The sequence below is a fragment of the Ursus americanus genome, chromosome 6, assembly GCF_024610735.1.
Source record: "Ursus americanus isolate L20-20 chromosome 6, mUrsAme1.1.p, whole genome shotgun sequence".
NCBI classification, from domain to species: domain Eukaryota; kingdom Metazoa; phylum Chordata; class Mammalia; order Carnivora; family Ursidae; genus Ursus; species Ursus americanus.
In genome coordinates this window covers 3,862,115-3,887,710 of record NC_142132.1, presented here as the reverse complement: position 1 = coordinate 3,887,710, position 25,596 = coordinate 3,862,115, and positions in this window count along the sequence as shown.

Here is a 25,596-nt window from a genome sequence, read left to right as displayed (position 1 = left end):
AAAGGAAGTCATGTTTCCTTCACAGGGAAATGCGCCTATAAGCTTTAGTCCCTGAACTAAACTATGAGAGCTTCCATTGCACATTTCTAAATTTCCAAATTTCATTTATTTTTAAAAACAAACTAGTTGTGAAGCAGAAACATGGTGCAGCTGGTGCAGAGAGTTTCTGTGCGCCCCACACCCAGTTCCCCTTTATTAACACCCTCGGGCTGCTGCGTTTGTTACAATTAATGAGCAACGTGGATACACTGTTGTTAACTAAAGTCCATACTGCATTAAAATTCCCATAGACTTTCTTCTGTCCCAGGATTCCATCCAGGATCCCACGTGTTCGCGTCTCTGGAGGCTCCTCGGGACTGGAACGGTTTCTCGGACTTCCCCTGTCCTCACTGACCTTGAGAGTCGTGGGGGGCACTAGTCAAGTATTTTCAAGCTGTCCCTCCACGGGAATTTGACGTTTCCCTCATGGTCAGATTGGGGTTGTGTATTTTTTGGTGGAAGTCCACAAAGATAAGATTTTCATCACATCAGATCAAAGGCCCATTCTGTCCACATGACCTGTTACTGTCGGTGCTGACTCGATCACCTGGCTCGGGTCCGTCTGTCAGGACTGCCCGCTGTCAGCTCTGTCCCTGGCCCGCCGTCCCCCTCGGGATGTGCCATGTGCAGTCCGTGCATCAGGAGAGCAGGTGATGTTCTGTCTCCTTGAGGAATTAGCACTGGAGATGTGTCTGTTCCGCCCTCTTTATTTATCCCATCATTTATTTATATTACTATGGACTCCTGGGTATTTATTTTATACTTGGGTTACAATCCAATACACTTTTTTAATTTATTTCTTTGGCTATTGGCAGTGTTTTCATTTGGTGACTGTGTCCCCCTTGACACAAATGAGGTATTTTTTAACAGCTTTGTTGAGGTATAATTGAGATACAAGAAACTGCACAAATTTAATCTATGCAATTGGGTGAGTTTGGACATACGCACTCACCCTTAAACCATCGCTAAGATCGAAGTAACAGACTTAGGCATCACCTCCAGAAGTTTCCTTGTGCCCCTTTGTTTTTGTTTCTGTGTTTTGTTTTTTGGTAGTAAGAACACCTAACATAAGATCTACCCATTTCACAAATTTTATGTGCATGACACCTGTACCTAGCATCCCAACCACGGGATGGCAGACAGAGGCATTGTCTTTTCCTGTCAATTTATTTTAAAGATGGGTAAACTGAGACCTGGGGGTGGGGAGGGAGAGGCAGGGAGAGAGGAAGGAATCTGGCACCATGGAGAGAGTGCTTCCTAATGACCTGACTGCCCTCACACCTGGGAGGACCTAGAAATGGTGGCTCCCAGGCCCTGCTCTAGGCCAGCATCGTGCTGGGGACTGTGCCCCATGCTTAGGGACAGGAAGCTCAATCTCTGAGTCTCTGCGTCCTCGGGTATAAAATTGGAGAGCAGCCTCTGTCCTGCTTACAGCATTGTCAGGGGAGCATTCTCCATCAACGACACAGTGCATGCCCGCACGTAAAGGATTATTATCATCATTACGATCAATATGGAGCTATTATTAGGATGATGTCATTCTGCACATTGTACACGCACAGAAATTTGCAGTGTTTTCTCTGGGGAAGCCTCTGGGGCCTGGGAGTGGGAGGGGGTTCTCATGCTCATCGTCACCCTTCCACAATGTTTGAAAGTTGTTTCATTTTTTTAACCAGCTGTATTTTATTTATTTACATTAATAAAAAGAGAGGAAGAAATTGTACACAGGTAACTAGATCACGGTTCATTTGAACACATTGACTGGACTCCAGCTAGGTGCCCGAAAGTGCGCCCCGACCCCCAAACCATAGTGAGCAAGGCAGACAAAGCCCTGTCCTTAAAGATCTCTGCTCTCCGTGCTGCCGATGCTGCCGCTTTGAGCAGGTGCACGGACTCTGCCTCAGCTCTGCTGTGCTGTGGATTACATCACGGTGGGAACCTCCGTCCACCCATTCATTCAACCGTCTTTATTTTGTTCCTGAGATGGGTGCAACTAAGCTCAGGGCATCTTCCAGCAGGTTGGCACAGCATCACTGTGGCTCATGCAAGACCCCATGCCTATTTCATTTTAATGGAATATTCGTCTCTCCTGTCCCTGCTCTGCTCTGGCCCAGAGGTCCGTCCCAGTGTCCTTATCTATGCGCATTACGTAGGTACATATCTTGAAGTGCTGTTTTGCTTTCGAATATGCTTTTAATTTCTATAAATGGCGTGGCATGACAGATTGCACTCTGTTTCATATTTATTCCATTGAGGGGTACCTTTTAAAGATTTGTCCATCTTGCTCTTTGTGAGTCTGTCCATACCTTCCATCCCCAGCCCGGGCCACCATTATGTGCATTCGCCACACCACATTTATCCAATGCCCTAGTGACATTTGCCTAACCTGACCCCTTGCTAAATAATATTGGCTGGAGAATGTGACTTAAAATTGAAACAAAATCTAAGCCATCGGTTGTGGCCAAGGAATCTGTCGCCTTTGCAAACTAACAAAGTCCACCAACATGGGGCCATTGTACTTCCACAGGGACAAGTTATCTGCCCTCTTGGATGCATTCAGAACCCCGTACCTCTGAAGCCCTACCCCCTGCAGGGGCCTGGCAGGGAACATGTGGGACGGGACGTGCTCCCCTCAGTGTGCCTGGAGGTAAGAAGGGGATTTTCCAGCAGCCGCTGGACTTTCTCGCCCAAAGGTCCAGCCTTGGAATATTCTTCTCCCCATGGAAACATGTGGTGGTAACAAACATTCCACGTGAATCTGACTCTATTAGCAAGAGCAGAGGGTGGCATAGAACAAAAGAAGCATTTGCAATAAGCATGAGAAATGGGTTGACTGTTGCAATACTTGAAAATACAATTCTCGTTCTTTGCCATACAGATACCACCATTCTGCCGTGCCGAATCCCCCTTCCAGCCTGCGCCGTGAGGGCTTGGTACCAGTCTTTTCCTTTGTTCAAATGTACCAGACGTCCCATGCAGAGCTTTGAGGGGCACCTCATCTTTTTTCCAAAGCACAGAAAAGGAGGAATGTCCAATTTATAGCGTGTGCGACTTTGAGGCGGGCCCATGATTCCATTGCACCGAGGATTTAAGTAGACCAGCAAGGTGTCCTGATGTGGTCTTTGTTGCTGTGCAACCGGCCCTCCGTCTGTGAGCCCCAGCAGGGCAGAACAGCCTGGCCCTTCTGTGGATCCTCCACTCCTCCTACCGAGAGGCGCACTGTACTTTTTCATGGAACAGAATGAAACAGAACCACACCTGATAATGCGAAGGTCCAGGAACAAGTACGGACCATTCTGTGGCCTCCTCGTTTATACTCAGGTCATGAAGGAGCAAACAGGCAGAATCCAACTCAAGCCACACACCGTGTTGGGGGTTTGTGGAGGGCCAGTGGGGCAGGTCCTGACTCAAAATTCCCTTGAAAACAAAGTAGGATGACCCAAAATGTGGCCTGGCCAGAGTTCTGATGCTTGAGAAGGAAGTCACCCACACGTCAGCCCCACGCACCGCAGGCTGGGGCCTCTGGTCGTCTGGTGGGCTTCATTGTTACAGACGGCTGAACCTCCCAGCCCACGTTTGCCCTCCCCTCTCTACAACACCATATGAGCTTTTCCTAACCCAAACCCACATCGACTCGCCCATTGTAGCGTCCTCTTTTCCTCTGAAGCTGAAGGCCCCATAGACCTCCCTGGAGAGTATTGGAGGAAAGGGGGCCCATACGACATGCAGAATGCATGTCCCTTAATTAAAATACCTGATCCTGACAAGACATTTTGAAATATTCATTAAACCAATTTTTCCTTAACCTACATGGACCAAGCAAATGCGACCCACGCCGACTCCTGGATGCTTGTCAGGGGAAGTAAATTGAACTCTTGATGGGGCAGAGCGATAGGTCAGCAGGCAGACTTCTCTGCCTTCACCCACTTTCCTGAAAGCGCTGGAAGAGAGAGGGCAGCCGTCAATCGCGCTCTGTGGTAATCATTACAGGTCTGCAGTGAAGCAGAAAAACGCTGTAATAAACAGGCCCCGCTGCCTCCTATCACTCCATTCATCCTCCCCTACAAGCGCGGGGCCCTTCTGGCCTTGCTGAGCGTTAAATCCCCGTCCAGCTGTTTGACCCTATTACGGGAACATGATAGGCACCCCTGTCACTTGAAATGCCTGCAACAGTCCGATGCACCGAATCTATCTTCCCGACAGGTAAACCTATGGATAATTTATTTTTATGTGCTTTCAAAGGATGTTGACAGCAGTCGGGAACGTCCAGCACGCATGCTCCGTATTCAGGGCACTGGGTCCCGCAGCTCCAACGGTCACTGTTAATGAGCACAAGGGATAGATAGATGCTAGAAGGGCGACCGGTTCAGGCAGCCTCCTGATGTGGGGCTCCGTCCGGCACCACCGAGGCCCAGTTCTGTCCGCGATTACGATTCTGACCCAGAATCAGACAGCGGTCCCCCGAGTTCTGTTCAGCAAAGCCACCCACCGCGGCCTCCAACAGGGGATGGCCAGATGTGACGTGGGGGCGGGGATGATGGACAGCGGCCCTGTCCTCAGCGGGGCAAAGCCGTTGAGCAGGCTGCACGGAGTGGTGCGTGGGGGGCTCAGCTGAAATATCCACCTGAACTCAGCTCCCACCTGTGCCGCTCCTGGGCTGTCAGGCAAGCCCCCCCAAAGGCTTTTGCACAGGTTGGAGAGAGAAGGGTTAAAAGCTGGCAGGGGAGCTTTAAACTTTGTGATCACTCGTGTCACAAAAAGTAAGCACAGGCTGAGAATCTCAGCCGCGTGGGTCCCGTGCAGTCTGTGCCACCCCGGAGCGGGGGCGCGGCGAGGAGAATGACTTCTAAGTCGCCCTCCGGACTGCTGTTTGACCGCTTGCTTTCACAATGGGTGTCATTTAAGCCTACAGAATCCAATCAATGTGTCAGTTAAATTGCTACTCATCTGTCGAGATTAAGCGTCCGACTATTACCTCAGATTTAGTAGAAGTCTTAGATCCTGGCACATTTCACTGAAGCCATTAGTAACACCTGGAATCATTCACATTAGTTTAAGATCTGGCACCATAAATTCCCAGCCATTAATGATTATTCTGACTCCTAAGGATAAATGGCTTAACGTTTTTGATAATGAAAATATACTTTCTGCAGTAGTTCCTTCTTAAACCCACATTACCTTTGTGATGTACTTCATGGCTGATTGTAACGGACGGTGCTGTCACCCCGCAAGGATTTTTACTATGCAGTAACGTGCCGAAGATCTGTTGTACTACTCATTAAAAAAAGAATAATAATAATAATAACGAGATATTTATTTAGCTGCTTGCATCCGGAAATGTACTTAAATATCTTCACTGGCGTGTTTGGCACGGAGGGGTAAGGTGTCTCGATCCGCGTTATTTTCCACCTCTTCCCCGACAAGCACCGTTGCGAAGCGCGCTCTCCACAGAAGCAGGGCGAGCAACAAACTTCTATTGGATATTACCAAAAATAAGGGGGAAATATCATTGTGAGAGCCCAGTGTGTCAGCTTAGTTATAGCTGAGAGAGATTATTTAAATATCTCAAATAAATCTTTTCATTCCCAGCACATTCATCTCTTTTAAGTGCTCATTAAGGTGGGGTGTGACAGTCTTGGAAAATGAAACACTAATTCTTTTTCTCTGAAGCCTGAGTGTACCGCTCCCAAGGGCAGCTGTAGTTTAGGGGATGATAGGGCGAGTGCGGAGAGGGGCCCCTCTTCCGCATTTCATTCCAAAAAGTGATGGGGGGCGTGTTTGTTTGATGCCACTATTCTTCTCGCTCATATCCTGTGATCTCTCAGATCTGAAGAAGCGGGTGTCGGTTTGCGGTGTTTGACAAACGGCCCCCGGAACGGGGCTGCGCCGACCTCACCCCGTTGCTGCTGAGCCTAATTTTGCAGTCAGCTTGTCTTTGGTTGATTTAGACTAAGTTTCCCAAAGACAGAGACTGCAGGAGGCTGCTGGAGCCTCACACACCCTTTCCCACGCCAGGCTTTCTTTCTTTTCTTTTCTTTTCTTTTTTTTAATAAGTGATAAACTGTGTCTAAAAACGTATTCTAGCATTAATCTGCCACTAAACTCTAATAAATAGGTGTACTGGGGTCACGCCGTTGAAGACATTCTTATCTCCGGACGCTCAGAGGGAGGCGCTTAGGATCCCCTTAGACAATAAAGGTTCATGAAACAGTGCCTGCGAACTCCATAACGAACGTGGCAATGGTTACTGATTCACGTTAGGCCGATTTGCTTAAAATGAAGTCATGATTTTGCACGCTATCAGAAAGCGGTACCCAGGCCCTGCAGAGGCAAGCTGGAGGCACACGGGACAGGTCAGAGTCCTTCTCCGGGGTAGACGGCGCTGCCCCGGGCTGGCTTCCTGCAAGTGCTCACTTTTCTCCCCGCCTCTGTAGTGTCTCCCCAGCCTGGGCTCCTCGCAGCACCTGAACGCTCTGCGGGAACCGCAGGGGACGTGCGGCGGGATTCTGTGCAGGACAGAACACACATGCAGAAAGGGAGAAAGAAGGAATAGAGACACATTCTCAGCCAGAAGGTTCACCTGGACTGTGAGCACGGCTCAGAATCGTCCCTGCCAGCACAGGGAATGGAAAGGACAAAAGGAAAAACAGAAAAGTGGTGGTGGTGGGGGGGGAGCCAGAAAAATGTCCACATTACAGAAATAGCTAAGAAGATCATCTTGGTGCTTACAGGAGAAGTATATACAAAGACATAGGAAGATGAGAGACAAGAAAGGTTTAATCCGAGAATCTTAAAAATCATTAAAGCATCACAAGGAAGGTGATTTGGGCTAGGACTGAAATCCGGGACCCTGGTGGGAACTGTACAAATAAGGTCTTATTGAAACATTAAACCTGAGCATGCTAGGGCCGCCGGTGGGCGTGCAATAAATAATAATTGATAATAATGTTGATACTCAAATTTAATTCCACGTTCCATGGGAGGCTCCCTAGAGTTCGCTGTGCACATCGGCACGAGGCCCGGCTCCAGCTCCTCTTATCCAGTGGGGAGTATGCAAGTTTGTCCCACTGGTAAGCCGCACCTGCCCTGCTGGGGGCCCGAGGAAGGTGACCTCCGGGGACCTACGCTTTCCACAGCAGCCTCTGTCCACAGCGCTGTCCTCTGGTGAGCAGACAGAGAGGAGAGCAGCCCGGGGACCTCCCCAGCGGTGGTTGCTCCGAGACACGGTGCAGTGGGACAGGGTGCGAGTAGCTCGCCCTGGGGGACGATTCCAGAGCCCACGGAGCTGGGGTGTGGGGAGAGGGCTGCCCACTGCAGACCCGGGCCAGGCCCATCTTGAAGCGGAAATCTGGGAGACCTCCCCACTCTCCCTGAGCCTCAGTGGGACCAGAGCCATGCCAGGCTGAGCCCGTCTGAGGAGAAGGGACGGCCCCCGGGCCCAGGGGAAGACAAGAGAAGGCCATGGCAGCAGGCGGCCGGGTCCTGCCGAGGTGAGCTCCGAGACAGCTGTGTCCCCAGAGGGAGAGTGGGAGGTCGGGAGAAACTGGGAGAGGCAGGCAAGCTGAATAAGTGGAAAGTAAAGAAGTAAGAGAGACAGCACACACGGGGGGCGGTGTGTCCCTGTTTGGAGAGCGAGGGGGGAAGCTGGTTCTCCAGTTGACACTCAGGTATTTTTAAACAGTGTGAAAATGTCTACTGATAAAAGCTAGGGTTTTAACACAGAGAAGCTGAGAACATTCCAAACCCTACATTTTCTCTGCTACCACAACTGAGCTTTTTTTAGTAAAAAAATTTTTTGGAAGGCAAATTTAAACATGTAATGAGCAGCAGCGCCCCCCCCACACCCACACACTGGTTCAGAGTCTGAAATGTGCTCCATACAGGTGCACACACCCTTGCACACGTGCACACACACACAATGTCTCCTGTTGTATGTATGTGCCGCACACTCACACCTGCGCCTTCGAGGCTATACATCTGAGCTACGTATGGAGTGATTTTCCCTGTAGGTGATCCTTCCACCATCTCCGGAAAACATGAAGAAGGGAGCCATTAGGATTTGGAGCTGCATTAACCCAAATGAATAATGCTTTCAGTGGCAGGTGATCGCTGCAGACAGTGTGCCCTGGAATTTTTGGAAGGTGCAGAGAATTTGTAGAAATAATCATTACGAGGAAGGAGATGATGTGGGGGGGCATGGTTCAGTTTCTACTAATAAGTGCTTCATAATAGCTCAAAAAATCTCTGTCAGGCCTCTGCCTCTTTCGAAATGCAAATGGATGAGTGCTCCCTGCAAAGCTTGCTGCGCGCGATACACAGACAAGGGTAATATCTACTCTGTGTCACTCCAAATGATATGGAAACAACCGAACGCGTCCTGGCTGTGGATAATTACGGAAGAATGACAGGTTGATAATAAGTTCTCATTTAGGAGTCTCTCCAGCGCGGGAGGTGTGGGGCAGCTTGCACGCCGCGATGCTGGAGTTCGAGTGCCATCTGCATGAGTAAGCAGGTCTTGAAAAGGAATTTGGGGCTGCCGCGTGTACACGGGAAGAGGAGAGCTGCACGGGGACACTTCAGGCTCAAAACCCCTAATTTTATTAACCTTGAAAATGAATCGGTGTCTTAGCGACACGTGAGGCTGCCGCCATCTGCAGAGGCAGGGACGCGGGCGGGCAGCCCCTGCGTGCTGTAGCCAGGTGACAAGGTCCCAGACACCAGGACCGGGAGCGCATCCGATGCCTGCCACACGGCCACTGCTGAGCCGAGCAGGCCTTCGTCTTCCTGGGAGTCGTTCTTCTCCGGAGGCCCTGATGTTTTTAGGGTAAAAAGAAACTCAACTGAGAGAGGGTAGGCACCTGTCAAGTTTATAGTAGGTTCAGGCTTGAAGTGTCGTGTGATTGATGCATGTTGTTCATTATCCAAAGTGAGGAGGAGGAATACTGAGGGAGGTCAGCACAACCCGGCGGGCTGCCTGGCTGGGCGGACGCAGGCGGGACTGGCCATCCTTCACAGCTTTGCTCGCGCCGGGGGGCGGAGGGCGGGGTTTTACACGGCACTTTAGCATCAGATGGGAGCCCTGTGCCAGAACCGCCCCAATCCTGGGCCTCCTCTGTCCACCAGGACAGTTGTCCTCCCGGAACCCTGGGCATCAGCACAGCCCCTCTGAGCCCCCACGGCCTCAGGGTGACACTCAGCAACATGGACGCTGACAGCAAGGCGGCTAATGCAGTGGCAGATAGGGAGGTGTGGAAAGCACTCTCCATTCTGTGACCTTCCACTCACCCTGGGCTTTGCAGCCTCCCGCCCTGAACACCTGCCACCCAGGTGTGCCTGGCACGATTCTCCCAGTTTCTGCTTGTCGCCAGGGCACAGCTCCTGGAGGGCAGGCACAGTTCGACTCCTCACTGGCGTCTTCCCGGGACACAAGGAATTTGTTGATTTCATGCGACCCCGCTCTTCAAAGGGCTGCTTTCAATCAGTCTGTCTTATTTTATGTTTTCAAGAAGAAGAAGCAGGGCTGCCTGGGTGGCTCAGTCGGTTATGCATCGGACTCTGTTTCAGCTCAGGTCATGATCTCGGGGTCCTGTCATCAAGCCCCACAAGGCTCTGTGCTCAGCCCGGAGTCGGCTTGAGATTCTTTCACTCCCTCTGCCTCTGCCCCTCCCCTTGCACATACTCTCTCTCTCTCTCTGCTTCTCTCAAGCAAATGGTTAAGTCTTTGAAGAAGAAGCAGCATTGGCAACTTCTTCTCCCCATCCCCTGCATATCTCCTGCCCACAGAGTTAGACCCAGACCTTCAAACTGGGGGGGGGGGGGGCGGTCAGCCAGGAACAGGGCCCGGGCACATCAACGGACAAGCATGAGACGGCCAGGGGTCCCACCCAACTGTGGCACATAGACCTTTTCCAATTTTTGGTTTTTTGTTTGTATAGTTATTATGATATGCAAAGATGATCTCAAAACAATAGGCTAACCTGGGTTCACCCTTTCCTCCATGCGAGCCCCTCCTATAAAAACATCAGCTGTAACCCGCAGCTCTGCCGGAGACAGGTGGTATTATTGTCTTCATTTTACAAATAAGGAAATGGAGTCACCAAGCAGACAGTGACTGATATCTGTGCCCAGGGTATGAGACCTAACAAGTCCCAAGCTGGAATTGGAGCCCTGACTCCCACCAGGACGTGAGACGGGAGAGAGCCTGGACACGGACATGAGGGGCTGTGGCGGTCGCGAGAAGCTGCACTGGAGACACAGAGTTGCAGGGGGGCATGCAGGACCCCCTACCGCCTGTAGCCGAAGCTGGAGTTGTTCTCGCCTCTCCCCCGTAAAAACAGCTAAGTGAAGGATGCAAGACTGACTAAAGTCCTCGTGTCCTTGTGAGCTACTCAGGTGGGTTGCATTCGAAGAGCTCTGTCTTGCAGGTTACCCTGTGGAAGCCTGACTCAGAAAAATGAGCCAAAAACTGGCATGAAAATTTCATCCATACTGGAACATTAATTACTATGATTTTTTTATTGTGAGTGGCTGCTCGTGATCCCAAGCAATGATTTCATTTCATATAAAATAAATATTCTAGATACAAAGTAGCAGTGTTTGGTTAATCTAAAAAAATATGCTTAAAATAATCAAGTAAAGATAACCAAGTAGTTAAGAGAAGATCCTTGGATATTTGACCTGGCCTTCTCCAGTAATTATTCTAATTATTCTTCTATTATTTAGGCCATGAGCCAAAGGTTCCCGAGTGCATAGAAAGTTAATAGCAGACTTGAAGTGAGAACGAGGGGCAGGCCAGCATATGTTCATTAAAGTCTGCTTTTACTTAAGGGTTTTGCATCAAGCAGGCTTCGGGCACCAATAATTTATCTTAAAGTCTATTTACTCAGTGCAACAGGGAAATAATAAATTGTCCTAATTTCCCTTCCCAGCCCCAGAACTGCTGCCTCTTTCCTTCCTTCCCTGAAACCCCATTGGGGTCAATGTTGCCGGGGCACGGAAGTACAGAGGATCCCAGATTGCACTTTGGGGGAACGTCTCCAGTGGTGCCCCATGGTTTCCGGCCGACCTGTGTTACGGTTCGTTAACAGAGGTATGTGTTCCCAGGAGGATGTTGCTGGTGGTGGGTGGGTGGAGAGATCGGATAAAAGGGACCCAGGAAACCCCCGCAATCAACAGGGACTCACGCATGCATAGTGCAGCCCGAGGTGCCCAATGCCGGGAGACAGCGTTTCTTCCACTGTTCTAGGACTCATTTTAGCCACACACACCACAACCCTTTGGTCATCCCAACGAAAGCCTTGCACCAGCAAGTTTAATGCCTGCTCTGAAACATGAAGCTGGGATCTGGGTCCAAGGGAGAAGACCCACCGGAAGCAGGAGCTAGAGCACTGTAGATGAAAATGAAGAAAAACCTCCCTTACACCCCCTCTTACAGGAACACTTTCCAGAGCCTTGGCCAGCCCTAGCAGCACCATTTTGAAGGCGTTCAGAGCCACATCCAGGCACATCTCTTAGAAACTCCCGCAGTTCCTGTCCCCATTGCGTACAGGCAATGGCATCCCCAGAGGGGTCAGCTCAGAGACCATTTGGTGCCCCTAGAGCATGAACTAGTCACGCATTCCCTACCAGACACCGAGTGAGGCCCAGACGGAGAGGAATGGAGAGCAGGAAGTCTTAACAGGAGCTGTAGAGAGAAAAGAAGGATGGGGACTGGCCTGGGCTGAGACAGCACCTGGCCCAGCTCGGGGACCTTGAAAAGGCAACGCTTTCCCTCCCCCCACCCAACTGCAACACCGCCACTCCTGGGACCTCAGCCTGAGGCCATCCAGTTACCCAGAGCCAGGACCTAGCAGTTCAGCCAAGCTGCCGACCAACACACAGCACACAGGCTGTCAGCTGGGAAGGCCAGTCACCATCGTCGTGAGCTGTCCCTGCTGCACTGATGAGCAAAGCTGCAGTGTCTTTAGTGGCCTCCTCCCATGTGAAAGCCACGAAAAGCCCCGAATCCCGCGGCTAAGGCAGGCCGGACAGGCAGTTACACGGAGGCCCCTCAAATCTTGGGATTTCTCAATACATCTCTTCAGATGATCCTTGAAATTCGACCTTCCTGAGTAAGACACGAGGAGCAAGGGAAACCCCTGGGGGTATGGGGCAGTCAGAGGGGTGACGAGAGTCGACGTGAGAGGCTGGAAGGGGTGAGGCAGCCCTACCCACAGGTAACCCTCACTCAGCGCCCATCTGTGTCTGACCCTATACTGATGCAACGTCCATGTTCCAGAGTCCAGGGGGCCCAAAGGAAGACGGAAATCTTCATCAGGACGCCATGCTTACCTGAACATGGACCCCAAAACGTACTTTTTCTAGAATTTTCCACGTGATGATAACTCAAATATTTACAAGTATTTCTCCATTGACATTCTTCAGTTGCCTGTGGTTGGGGGCCCAGGTTCATAGGAGGGGTCTGAGGAGGACAGGCTCCCCGCCGCACCCACAGCTGGGGTCCAGTGCTGAGGGAGAGCTGGCCCGCTGAGGGCCTCTGCCATCGGCCTGCTCTCGGGAAGAAAGGCAGCCTGGTTCCCTGACCCCCATCTTCCCCATGCCATGTAATTGGTCAGAAGCTCCCTGTTTTTTCCTCGGATTTATGAGCTCTGTGGCTAACGTGAGGTACGCTAGTCCACAGACACCGCGATCTGCACTAACGGGGAGAGAGCGCGGCTCGCCCTTGTTCTGACAGGCCAACTTCATTCCGCGCTCACGCACCACGGTTCACATTTATTCATTTTGAGCAATTGTTGCTCAGACGGCCTGTCCACGCCAGCCCTGCCCGGAATGTCTTCTTTAATCAAAATTCTGCTCAAAACAGCCCAGCTGAACAAGTGAAGTGGCCTTTCCCCATGCTATTGACGATCTGTCTCGAGCATTATCTCATACGTTTCCCTTTATTTTCTCTCCCAACCCAGATCGTCTTTGCTTTGAACCGTCGCTTCTGGACGCATTTGGATTTGATGCAACCCCCACGCTCTCTATCTACCGCCCGGCCCTTGTTGCATTTTGCAAAAGCAACATGAAAACTTAAAAGCCCAAGAAGAAGAAAATGTATTTAAATGACTCACCTCTTGCCCCAGTGTGACTTATACGGAAGGGAAGTGAGGTCCGTGGGGAAATGTGATGTTATTTCTCGAGGCAGCTGGCCTTGGAGATTAAGGCAGTCAGGAACAGATCCCCAAACAGAAAGAACGAGAGAGCATCATTTTAGGGGATGGGCAGCACCCTGGATAAATCTTTATGGACGCAGATACTGTCTGTGGAAAAAAAAAAAAAAAACACAAAAGGTGGACTCACTCTTGCAAAAGTAGATATTTATGCATAGGCTCCTGAATTAACCTCAGCAAATAGATATAACCCCCCAGCTCCCACCCCATGAATTGTTTTATCTGGTTTATCCAAATAGATTTTGGAAATAGTCTTAGCCCATGGTGCTTGCTCAGTAAATGGTTATGAATGAATCAATGAGCTGACAGTTTTCTCTTCTAAAAAATGCAGAAGTTCCTGGCTGGTCTCTAAGGGCCTTGCAGGTTGCAAACCCCAGGATTCTAATTTACACCAAAAAGGCAGAGGAGGGCGGGAGCACTTCTACAGAGGGTCTGAGCCAAAAGAGAGGCTTCCCTGATCTCCAGAGAGTGAGCTGATACAGCTCATGCCTGCAACCATGGGCTGGGTGTGGAAGAGCAAGGGGAACAGAGATGGCGAGCCTCAGAAACCAACCAGAAGAGAAAGGAAATCAGAAAGGAGGCCGGGAGGGGCAGAAAAGGCACCACTAGCCCTAAAGGAGCCTGAGAAGATGGAGCAATGAGAAAATCCTGTGCCCAGGGATTCAGAAAATGCCAGGAAGCCAGCCCGACTCACGCTGTGAGTACTTCTTAAGTGAAAAGATGAGCCATACGGCATGCGGGATCCTTTCTATCTCCGTCATCAGTGCAGATTTGAAAGGGTGGTACGAGATCTGAACATTGCAGTCGACCCCAGTAAGATTCACCAATTCAATCACAGGAGCTATAGTTTCGTTCGTCTCACCCCAAACCACAGGTGTATGGGAGGACGCGAGCTCAGTGATTTTGTGTGCCTCCTCGAACCGGAGCTGAAATGCTTCCAAGGCTGTCTGTGTGTCTGTGTATTTGTATTCTACCTCCTTCCAAGAAGGAATTTGAGAGACTCCAACTCACAGGCCCAGAGACGGTACTCAAAATGCTCAGTTATCAAAAGGAGATCGTCGGCAGCGAGACAGTCCTGATAGGGAGACGCACGCTCTTCTGCCGGCAGCCTCTGGGCAGAATGTACATGAATTGCACCTTGTGATAAAGTTGAACAATGTTTTCATAATAAATGTAACCACTCCATTGGGTGACAGAGCAGCGCTGCTGATAAGTGGACTTCGGCTCGAGCTGCATACTAAGTTTCTTTGACATAAAAGGAGGGAAGTAATGTGTCCGATGAGCGAAGCACACGCGATTTAGATAATACTTACCGCTCTGGTTATGAGGAGGATAGCAGTGCATGATCCCTGATCCACGCGTAGCTATGTGCATGTTTCCAAGCCGAAATGCCGAAAACCTTCGTGATGGTGAGGAGCGCTGATAAACATGGATCGGCACCCCACTCATTCCTCCAACGTCATGTTTATGGCATCTACACACAGACAAGGTCTGAGCCGCTACAAAAGTTTACTTCCTGTGAAGTGGAAAGAAAAACAAATGTTTAAATTATAATATTAAGAAGATAGTTGGGCAAGGATCAGGGTATTTACAGGGGTCGTCTCTGAATACTGGAAAGGCAGGAGTGGATGACTTGTTTTTAATCTATTCACTTCTAGTTTATTCCTTTGCACTTTTGATTGTAAAATCTCACATTCTTCTACACCTCGGAGAACAACCATGTAATAGTGCAATGCGATAGGCTCTCCTGAATGAACTTCGGCAGTGTTTTAGCAAAACCAAGAAGGGACCAGGTCATTCAGCCTGGGAATAATCAAGCGTCTTCTGGGGGGGGGGGGTCTGCGTTGGCTCTTCCCTCTTCGTGATTAATGGGGAGCCCAATCACATACCGAGTTTAAATTTAAAATGAGTCTGCCCATTACAAATACATCCCCGAGCATGGAAATTATTCTCTTTCCAAAATATACCTTCTGAAGAGCTCCCCACCACCCCCAAAAGCAACGCTACTTTGAAGGTTCACAGGAGCAGCGAGAACAGTGGTGGCTTCCCACACGACCCTTGAGCCATTTAGAAGCTGGTGCTGCTACTCTGGACCCCGGCAACTGGAATCACACATTTCATTGTTTCTTTCACTTCCTCTGCACTCGAAAGGAGGATCTGCTGGGGAAGGATCCTCCGAGAAAGAACAAGGTGGAGGCCAGCAAATGTCACGGCAAACATAGACCACACACGGGGTCACACGCTGCAAAGAGACAGGCAGTGGTGAAGCTGCTGATTAATATTTGCCGAGATGAGGCCATCTGTCATCTGTGGCACTCCTTTTGGGGAAACCCTTTAGATTTCAAGGATAGAATTAAAAATGAAACTCTTACGGAGTTCTTTGCTAAGAAGGTCGAGGTTTGGGAAGGGCGTTGGTTTGCATGAGAGCAGACAGAGGTAATAGGCTTCATCTCCAATCCATCCTCTCCTTCCCAGTCTTGGCATATCCTGCTGGAGCTGTAGCAGAAGAGTTAAAGGAGACCCGCAGGTTCTGAGGGAGCCAGCGACTCTCCTTCCTACGTGCAGACCCAGCGCTGGACTTCTGTTGGAGACCTCAGAGCCTTCACCTTGACCCCATGCCTCGTGCTCCTCACAGCAGGCCCGTGGCAGTCTCGGGTGGCTCAACCTGCGTGGAGAAGGGGACACGCTTCCTCTCTTCCTTCCAGCTCATGGGGGTTCAGAAGGCCCCAGAGACAGGCGGGGCTTCTCACACAACGTCGTGATAAACCGGCTGCAGGGCATCCTCCCTGCCAGATCATGCTTCTCGTGCCGGAGAGCAGGGGGAGTTTACAAAGTCCGTGGGAGTGGGCGTTCTGTCGCACACCCTTATTTCAGGAATTGACGGGTGGAAGCTTGACGTTGTCCAGATTTTGTCTCCAAAGCCACAGGAACCGCTGAAGAACTTCGAGGCTAAGAGAATTCGGGAAGGGCAGATATGGGCGTGGCGTGCCATGAGTAACCACTCGGTTTCCTCACTTTCCCCCCTGGTGCCAGCTGCTGGCCTCCTTGATCCCTTCTTCCCAGAGCTTGTCCCCAGCTGAGAGAGAGAGAGCCATTCCCCGAGCTCGCGTCAGTCGCGTGGTGTCAGAGGCTTGCGGGGGCCGTCGTCCGTGGCTGTCCCTGCGCCCCCCACGGTGCATGCCGGCACGTTCCCGCCCCCGGTCCCGCTACCCCGGAGCGGCAGGGCCAGCCCTGGAGCCGCTCATTCTGCCGTGGTCACGGCTGTGCCGTGACAAGGGGAGGCGGGATGGCAACATTCTGATGGTGCACACATAACCGCCACATGGCCGTGCGGAATCACAAAGCCGCGAGGACATTTTCGTCTGCTCCGTGATTACCCTCCGCAGTTACGTTGTCTGGGAGGGCTGAGCGATCACCTCCCGACTCCAGCGGTGGAAGGCGTGGGGTCTCCCCGTGCTAGGCCAGCCATCAGGCTGTCTGCTTAGGCATTAAACTGGGCAATTATGGTTGCTGAGCAACCATAACTTCTGCATATGTGCCTCCTGTGGTTTTGTGTGCCAACCACAGTGTTATGATAACAGGATTGTTTCCCCGACCAAGATCCTTCTTTATATGTAAATTTATGCTAGAATTGTGTATTTAAAAATTAGTTTCTGTGAGTAATGAACCTCAGGTTTGGCTGGGTTCCTTTATCCCCCTAGGTTTATAAAATCAAGCTTGGAAGTTTTGAGATCATGGACATGGTGTAAAACAAGACAAGGGGTGACTTCGAGACGGCAGCTCCTCCTGGGGACGCGCTCCGGACAAGCCACGGACAGCGACTCCCATTCGCGGTGCCAGGAGCCTCCACGATAGCGTCTCTCCCCACTCAGGGCACCTGAGCGGCAGGTCGTCTGGGACATGTGGCTGCCTCCTGCCCCCACAGTCCCCTCCCTGCCCTCCTCATTCAGCTACCATTTCTCCAGTGCCTCTTTGGTGCTGGGCTTTGGGAAAGATTGCCAGGTCGAGATACCACTCAGACCCAGGCTCATCCTGCCCACTGGGGACAGAGGATCTAGCAGGGAAGATGCCCAAATAACCATTTTATTACTAGGCTTTTGCAGTCTCCTGGAGTTCCTGGGCAGCCCTGCACTGGAAGAGGGAAGGAGGAAGGGCATCCCACACTCTCCAGGCAGGCTGAGCCACGCCAGACCACCATAGGGCTGCAGTGAGCTTGTTGGAGGCCTGGTGTTGGGTAGGACTCTGACGTTCTCCAGAATAGTACAGATCTGAGTCTGCCGCGTCGTATGAGTTACTGATGTTCTGGGAACCTCAGTGTCCCTGCCTGTAAGAGGAACCATGCCCATTTCTCAGGGCTGCTATGACGTTAAACAGGAGAAGGGCCACGAAAACCAGTGGCCACTTCCCTTCCCACGTTCCTTCTTATGACTTCAGCTGCTGGCAGGGGATGAAGGGTATGGACAGGGTTTGTAAGTACTTGGTAAGCATTTCCAGGTTTGAGGGGGAAAGGCAAATCTGTCAAGGCAAAATAAATTGCGACAAGAAAGATAGAAAGCGTGTTTACAGAAAGCAAATACTTGCAGGCCATACTGTGTTACTTGGCCCCACTCTTTCCTTTGCTGGACTATTTGGCTGGACCGGTGAGACAAGAGAGGAAGCTATGGGGCCCCCAACTAGCTGGGAGGACATAAATATTGATGAGCACATCGGTTTCACATTAGTGTTTGATGAAATGTTTCATGGGCCTGAACCAGTTTCCCAGATTAAGAAAATCCCATCCACGCCCACACACACCACTTCTTTTCTCTCCAAACTTTGGTTTGTATCCCATAGATGTGGACACAGATTGGCTTTGAAAATCAGCCTTTCCCTTTTATCTTCAAGTCGCCCCTCTTTGTCAGGGGTGCCCCACTGACTTCAGAAGCAATCTGAGTGCAGAGAAATGCAAGGATTCGATCTGACTGAAATTCAAGGATAGGAAAATACACTGGTTTCTTATGTGAAATCTTATCATCTGCACCTAATTATCAAAGTTCAGGATTACCATTTGGAGGGAATTGTTCAAAAACATCTGCTCTTCGAAATCTAAGCATTGCTAAAATGTCCCTCCTCCTCCAAAATGTTTAAGGCAAGCCTTAAAGGAAACCTAAGAAAACAGGACTTCTCCCTACTGAGTTGGGGGGATTGGAACAATCAGCCCTGTCCGTCTTTAGCATGTCCTCACCAACCATGCCCGACACCGGGGCTGACGGAGCCCGGCCTTGCCCTGGACGTTCAGCTGCTGAAACCGTTGGTGACAAATGCAGAATGGCCAGAGAGAACCAAACTACACTCTGCTGATTGAAAAGGCGTGTGGGCCACTAGCTAAAGGTCTCGAGTTCCGACCTCCACCAATACCATAGAGAGAGGCAGTAACAACCGGGACAGAGAAAGAGGGATCCGGGCACCTGCATGAGGACTTGGAGATGGGTATGGTCAGTGCCAGGGGAACCAAACAGAAACCAGTAGAAAAGGCAGGCATGAGTCAAGGAATCGAGCAAGCCTCCTTTGACCAGATCTCATGGCTGCAATGATCAAGTCTGGAATGGGCATCGCTGTAAGAGAAGAAAAAATGCGAGGCATTCACCAATAAGCTACTGAAGGAATTCCCATCTCGGCCGGGGCACTTTCTGGAAAAAAGATGAGAGTTACCAGGGAAGCCGGGTCTCCTGTAGCCCGAATGAATGGGCCAACTCAGCCTGAATCAATCAGGTCACATGAGGGCTCTCCATAGTACATGGAAACAAGAAATCTTTACCAAAACGAAGAAAGGAAAATGTGCCTTCTCCCACCTTGGTGGGACACGAAATTGGACCTTTGCTCATTCTTCTGGATGCAGACTGCATGGAACAGAGCCTCTTAGGCAAGAATGCAATCCAGTCCTGAAAGTGATAGGATGCTTTGCACAAAACAGACACGTTTCTACCAGAGACCGCCTATCAGAGGGAGAAAGAGGCTCCTGGAAATTGCCGACAAACACAGACACCAGGAACAGCTTTCGGTGCCTAACCACGATGAGTTCAGGAAGCCATGCCTGATGCCATATATGACCAACAGGACTACAATCAACTTTGGTCATCTCTGCAGTCTCTTCTTTCCATTAGTACGATGCGGCCACTGGTGGGATAAACCTAAAGGATTACTTTAAGGGGCGCCTGGGTGGCTCAGTGGGTTGAGCATCTGATTCTTGGTTTCAGCTCAGGGCACGATCTCAGCCCTCTCCCTCTGCCCCTCCACCCCTGCTCTCTCTCTCTCTCTCAAATACGTAAATAAATCTTTTTAAAAAAAGAATTAATTTAAGGATAAGTATTAATTATTTAAACTATTAAACACCTAAGCCAGTTTTAGATTTATTAAAACAAATGTCCCTTGTTTCCATTCCCAAAAGGAACAGAAAGCTGGGTCAATAGTTCTGTTTTGTTTTGCTTTTTATAAGGAGGTGTTTTGAATGGCAACTCTTAACTTTTATGGGTTATGAACTGCCAAGAGAAATGAGCATTTTCTCTATCAACTAACCCAAGACAACGCTCAGTCCTGACTCAGTCCTTCCTTGGCCCCCAGGGAGTGGGCTGGGCTGCCGGAGGGCAGGGAGTAGAGTCCACCCCTGGGCGTACTAGTGCACACGGTGATGTGCCATTGCCATTATCACACGAGGGAAACCTCCAACAACCAAAAGCTTGCAATATAGTACTTTTCAAACAGCACAGAAGAGTTTTACAACAGTCTTCGTTTAGACAGATGGAAATACTGCAGGATGCCAAGATTTTTCTTTCTTTTTATTTTCCTGGTCCATCATTGATTTTCTTACGCATTCAAGAAGGTGTTACTTGACCGCCGCAGGAAGGGTAGCCGAATCAGAGCATGGTGGGCACAAGTCCATTTCCTCCTCTCTGAAGAGCAGGTGCACACCGAGGAGGAGGACCTCCCGATTTGCTCACAGGTTCTGTGATATCTCATGGCTTTAGCTGGCACAAGATGACTTCCGTACCGTCCAATGGCTGCAACATCATCTGCTTCAATAAACAATTATCTTACATAACCTGTTTTTGTACGTAGCATTTCTGAGGGAAATTATCAAATGCTCAAGAGTTGTGTTTTAGGATTTTTTTTTTTGCCCGTATTTTCATCCCTTGCTGGTTCTAGACTTTAAAGCTTAAAATAGAATTCCGTCTCCTACCAATTTTTCCCATTTATGTTTGGAAAATATTGATTTTTTTTAAAACTGGAGTTTTAATGGACCTTGAAATTAACATGGCTTTTATTTCTTTGACCCCATCATCATTGATGATGTCACCGTGTTTCCCAAAAAAGTCATTGGCCAGCGACTGGTGTTTAGCATCTAGGCACCAGGAGAAATCAGCCGCATCGCATTTGCTCGTACAATGGTCCTTCCTCCCTGAGAGAAATGATCCCATGACGGAGGAGGAGTCATTGGTTTAAGACAATAGAACTTTATGGGCCCTAAGTTAGCATGACCTTCTGCAAAACAGCACTAGGTTGCCCCCTACACTTGAGGGCACGGCCAGGACATCTGCATTTTTTAAAGAATGCCCCAGGTCTTCCTGATACGCACCCAGGTTTGCCCCTGCAATCCGCAGAGCAACTTCATAGCGCATCGTATAAACATTGGCTCAGCTCACAACGGCGTAAGGCCCAGTGAATGGCTACATCCTCTGGGTGAGGATGGGGGTTAAGTGGGGCTAACATCCAGGGACAGACAGGAGAGTAAGTAAGTGAAATCCGGGTTGGGTCAAAGCTGCAGGAGGAGACAGAGTGACTGATCTACCCCCGGGCTACAGAGGCCTTGGCTGGGAGATGCGGGGTCTGGGTTCTGCGGCAGGAGGGAATCAGAGTGGAACCACCCACTCCCCACCAGCAAGCCTGGAATGGGTGTCATCAGCAGAAGAAAGTTAGTCCGGATCTGAGTCCAAGGCCTTCCCCACCAATGCCAATGGTGACACGCCTGCATTTGCAACCTCAAGCTCTACGAGGACCCGCACAGAACTCAGGCCTTTCTATCCTTTGAGGGCGGAGGACCCGCCAGTGGCTGGGACCCACGCAGAGTAGGGTGGGGAGGGGGGCGCCAGCACAGCTGCAGACAAGGGCTGGAGCGGGCAGCTTGAGCAGGGCGGTGGACTGCTGCAGACGGCAGAGGCCGAGAATGGCAAGCCGAGGCGTCAGACTTGATGGGACCAGATTGGCCCCCTGGGGACTCCTCGGGGCTCCCAGGGAGACCTGACCAACAATCAGGGCCCAGAGCTGAACAGGAAGAGAAGAAAGAACGTGGAGCCGGGAGTCGGTGGCCTCTCCTGTCTAAATGGCCTCATCTGGGGCATCCGACGTGCTGAAAGGGGCTGCAGCACACGGGGGATTCCAGGAGGGGCTGCATCTTTTATTAATCACAGAGATGTGGAGTTGTGGGGTCCCCTTTTCAAGGACAGCCCAAATCTGGGGAAATGCCTCCCCAGAATGTAACAATTTCAAGGACAATTAAATCCAGAATGTGAGCCACCCCCCAGGACGCTTCAATTGTCTTGCATTAGGGCGGGGACGAGCCAGCACCCGCTGGGAGCCCGCAGCAGACTTCTGGTTTGCGTGTCCGCCAACTCCAGCCCAAGCCGCCCGCGGAGGGGGTTTGGCGCCATACACAGAGGGTGTTGCTCCCCTCAGGCGACCTCAGCCACCCCTGCACCCATCCCACCAGGACGGGGCAGGGCACACAGCATGCCCCGTGTGGCTCCTGTCCGGACTGGGGGGCAAAGGTCAGGTTCATTTGTCGAACGGAGAATTGCTATGAGTCAGGCAGCACGTGCACGGCTAACAGAGTGACGAGGAGCCAGACGTGGCTGCCGGCGGTGCGCGGACTCATGCACACTCCGGGAAAAACCATATCCCCGTTTTATGGGTAAGGACCTGGAGGGCTTGGCTCTCAGTCCTGTGATCAGGAGCAAAACTTGGAAGCCTGGTGCCCTATTTGAATTCTAGTAGCTGTACTTGAACCCCCGCGCTTACAGTCACTGTGCAGGAGCCCTCCACGGATCTCGCTTCTATTCAGTCAGGAGAGGACAGCCTGCCCCAGAGAACACCCTGCCTTTCTGGCAGGGACTCGAGAAGACTCCGTTGAAAGGATGGATGAGACGTGGGCACCCCTGCTTCAGGGTGGTTCTGCCTCCCGCAGGCTTCGCGTGAGCCCCTGCTGCATGGGTCACCAGGGCCACTGCTCCCCGGCTCCCCTCCCCACCCAGCACGACTCTTGCTCCACCTCTTTGAAAAACCACATCTCCTTGGGTCACAGCATCCCTAACTATCTGGACAAAATACTTACATGGCCCGACACCAGGCCAGCTCCCAGGTCCCAACTGACCTCTGCCAGGCTGTTGGGTCTGGGCCAGGTGTGACCGAGTCACGACAGCGTGCCTCCAGCCTGCCTGAGCCGTTCTGCACGGGCCTGTGTCCCAGGCACTCTGCAAGGCCAGGCCAGGCTGTGACACGCCCCCAGGAAATACTTGTAGCTTTGGCATCGGCCTGGCCCGGAAGGGGTCTCTGTCCTTCCTGCAGAGTCTTGGGCCAGGGATTAGCCTCTGTACTAGTCTCAGGTGGAGACAGGTGTGCCTGCGTGTGTGCGTGTGCGTGTGTGTCTGTGTGTGTGTGAGAGAGAGAGAGACCATTGCATGAGGCCCCAGGGCACAGCAAGGATCTGCCTCTGGAAGACACAGGGAAGGAGCAGGGTGATACCTGGGGCCCAGGCCCTCACCGCAGATGGGAGTGAGACCCGAGGGAAGTCTATTCAGCTGCTGGCTTCTATGCCAGGACATCTTTTGGTGAAGAGTGCCCTGAGGAAATCCATCTGGAGTTCTACTGATTCAGTGGGGCATCTGGGGGAAACACCCAGCCCTGTATGATCTAAGCCAGGGGGAGTTCAGGGTGGGGGGTGAAGACGTCCCTCCAACAGTTCCCTGCTGTGCCTCCACGCCCTCTGAGCAGCCCATCCCAGGCATTCACAGCCCGGAGCATTCTCTCAGAGTTGGCTCTCTCAGGGATAGCAAATATCCCTGAGAGCCAGTGAGCATACAATGCTGGGCAGGGGTTCCGTGAAGCCACAGGGTACACTGGACCCTACAACATTTGCCTGGGGAAGGGTACATCCCGAATCAGGCCAGACTTGAGGGCAGAGAAGAGTATGCATTCCTTGGGAGGGTGTGGACAGGCATCCGAGTGGGGTGCGGGGACGGACATCGTTCATGCTTTCATGGGCCAGGTAATCAAGACAGGGGCTCCCTAACAGGCTAAGGGGCTGAAGGGCCACAGACACTGTGCTGAGGACTTTGGAAGGAGCATCCGCATGTGCCGGAGTCCATGGGCTGCCGCAAGACCCTGCTTTGAACTTGGGCTCCAGCATCTTGTGAGGGGCTGGGGAGGTGGCATGGTTCAGCGATTATGATTGTTCACCTGAGAGGTTGCTGGACTTCTCGGCCACAGTTTGTTAAATTTGCAAATGCCCTCTGGGAACCTTCTGGATGAAAGTCTATAAACGTAATGTTCAGATTACGAGGGGAGTAATGGCTAATATTCCATTTGCTCTGTACCTGCTGACCTCAGACTCCTCGGGTCCCAGTCACCGCGTTAAGACCGGGACGGATGAGGGTTGGGTCTGCTGGGGCAGATGCCATTGCGGCACACAGACCGCAGTCCCTGAAGGGGGGAGTGAGGGGGCCTGCGGGGGGCCCACCACCATGGTCTCCCATCATTGCAAGCAACCCGATGTGCAGAGGGGAGCAGAGGACTGACCCGGGAGAGCTCAGCAAGGCTCGGCAGACATTCTGGAGCCTTGAGAAAGCCCTGAAAGGGCCAATGCATCCTCCAGAAATTTAGGAATTGGTTAATTCCTAACGCTAAACTGATGTCCCCCAGGGGCACAGGAGACCTTCCCTCCTATTTCGAGGTTTTCCAAGCTGGTATTCTCACTACAGCGGAGGAAGCGCTGTGGCCAACTTTGCTGTAGAAATAAATATGGCTCAAGGAGTCCTTGTTGGGGGCTCGGGATCCCCCAAGAACCACCCACTCTTCGCCCGTCCAGACAGGCCCGCCCAGGCCATGCCCGACACCTGAGGAGCGACGGGGGGCTTCCAGTCATGCTTCCCACCCACTTCCTGGGCCCAGCTGATGGTTCTGCAGGGAAGCCCGCGTTCCACGTAATGCGAGGGGGTGAGCGGTGACAACGGTTGCCCAGGCCATCTCCCCTTGTGAAGCTGGGGAAGCCCCGGTTGTGCCAGTGAATGCTTTTCCAACTAAGCAGAAAATTTAGTAAGTTGCTGAATGTCCTTGACGACATAGCACTTGTATAAAATATGCATGTCGGCAGAGATGTTTTCCCTAACAATGCTCTGGGAAATTACATTAAATTCGAAATTATCCCCTGCTTTCCCGAGTCGCCCACAGAGACTGGCACCAACAGCACCGTTAAGTAGAAGCGAAGTAGTGGCCTTGTTACCACTGCCTTCGCGAGAGCCAGGGATCAAACATTTTTTCACAGTTTTATGTGGATAGTTTCATGAAAATTGATCAGGTCTAAAAAGTCACAGTCCAAATGAAGCTAAGGTTAAAGATAATTTATACATGATATTCCTAATTTTATTCCGGGCTCTTTTATTACTATGTAGGCCTTTATGACTTTAAAGAAAATGTCAGTGGCAGCAAATGACATTGTACTGAATAATCTAGTTATGAGGGAAAAGACATTTAACACCATTCCGCAGCAGCCTTGCCCGGTTCTGCTGAACGCACACTTTTCCTCCACATAGCGGTCCGAGAGTCCTCACCGCCATCTGAAACCCTTTCTGTGGCCGCTAAGCGTAGCATCTGCAGGTGGCTATGTCTCCTGTCCTCCAAACCATTCTGTTTCCCGCACATTCTCCCCCTAGAATTATTGCGGAGGTCTCATTGTTCTGTCCATCAGCAGGAAAGGGAAACTCCAAGCTGCCGTAAGTTTGATTCCAAAGGCAGCCCGAGTCCTGCAGGAGACAGACAGACAGACACGTCCACAGGGGCAGGCTGAGCGTCAGAGTGGTCACCCCAGACAGCCCTGCTGGCCTCTCGGGGACCGACTTCGCATCCGCCCATGTCTACACCTGCAGATGCTTCCAGAGGCAGCCAGGCTGGTTCCGCCTGCCGGGCCTCTCTCTCCTCCAATGATTGCAGCATCTCATCAGATTGACGAGCAAGCCTTGCCCTTGGCTGAACGTTCCCTGGAAGAGTTAGCAGAAGGGCTGCTTCCTGGCCAAGCGAGAGCCGGCGCTGACCACACCTG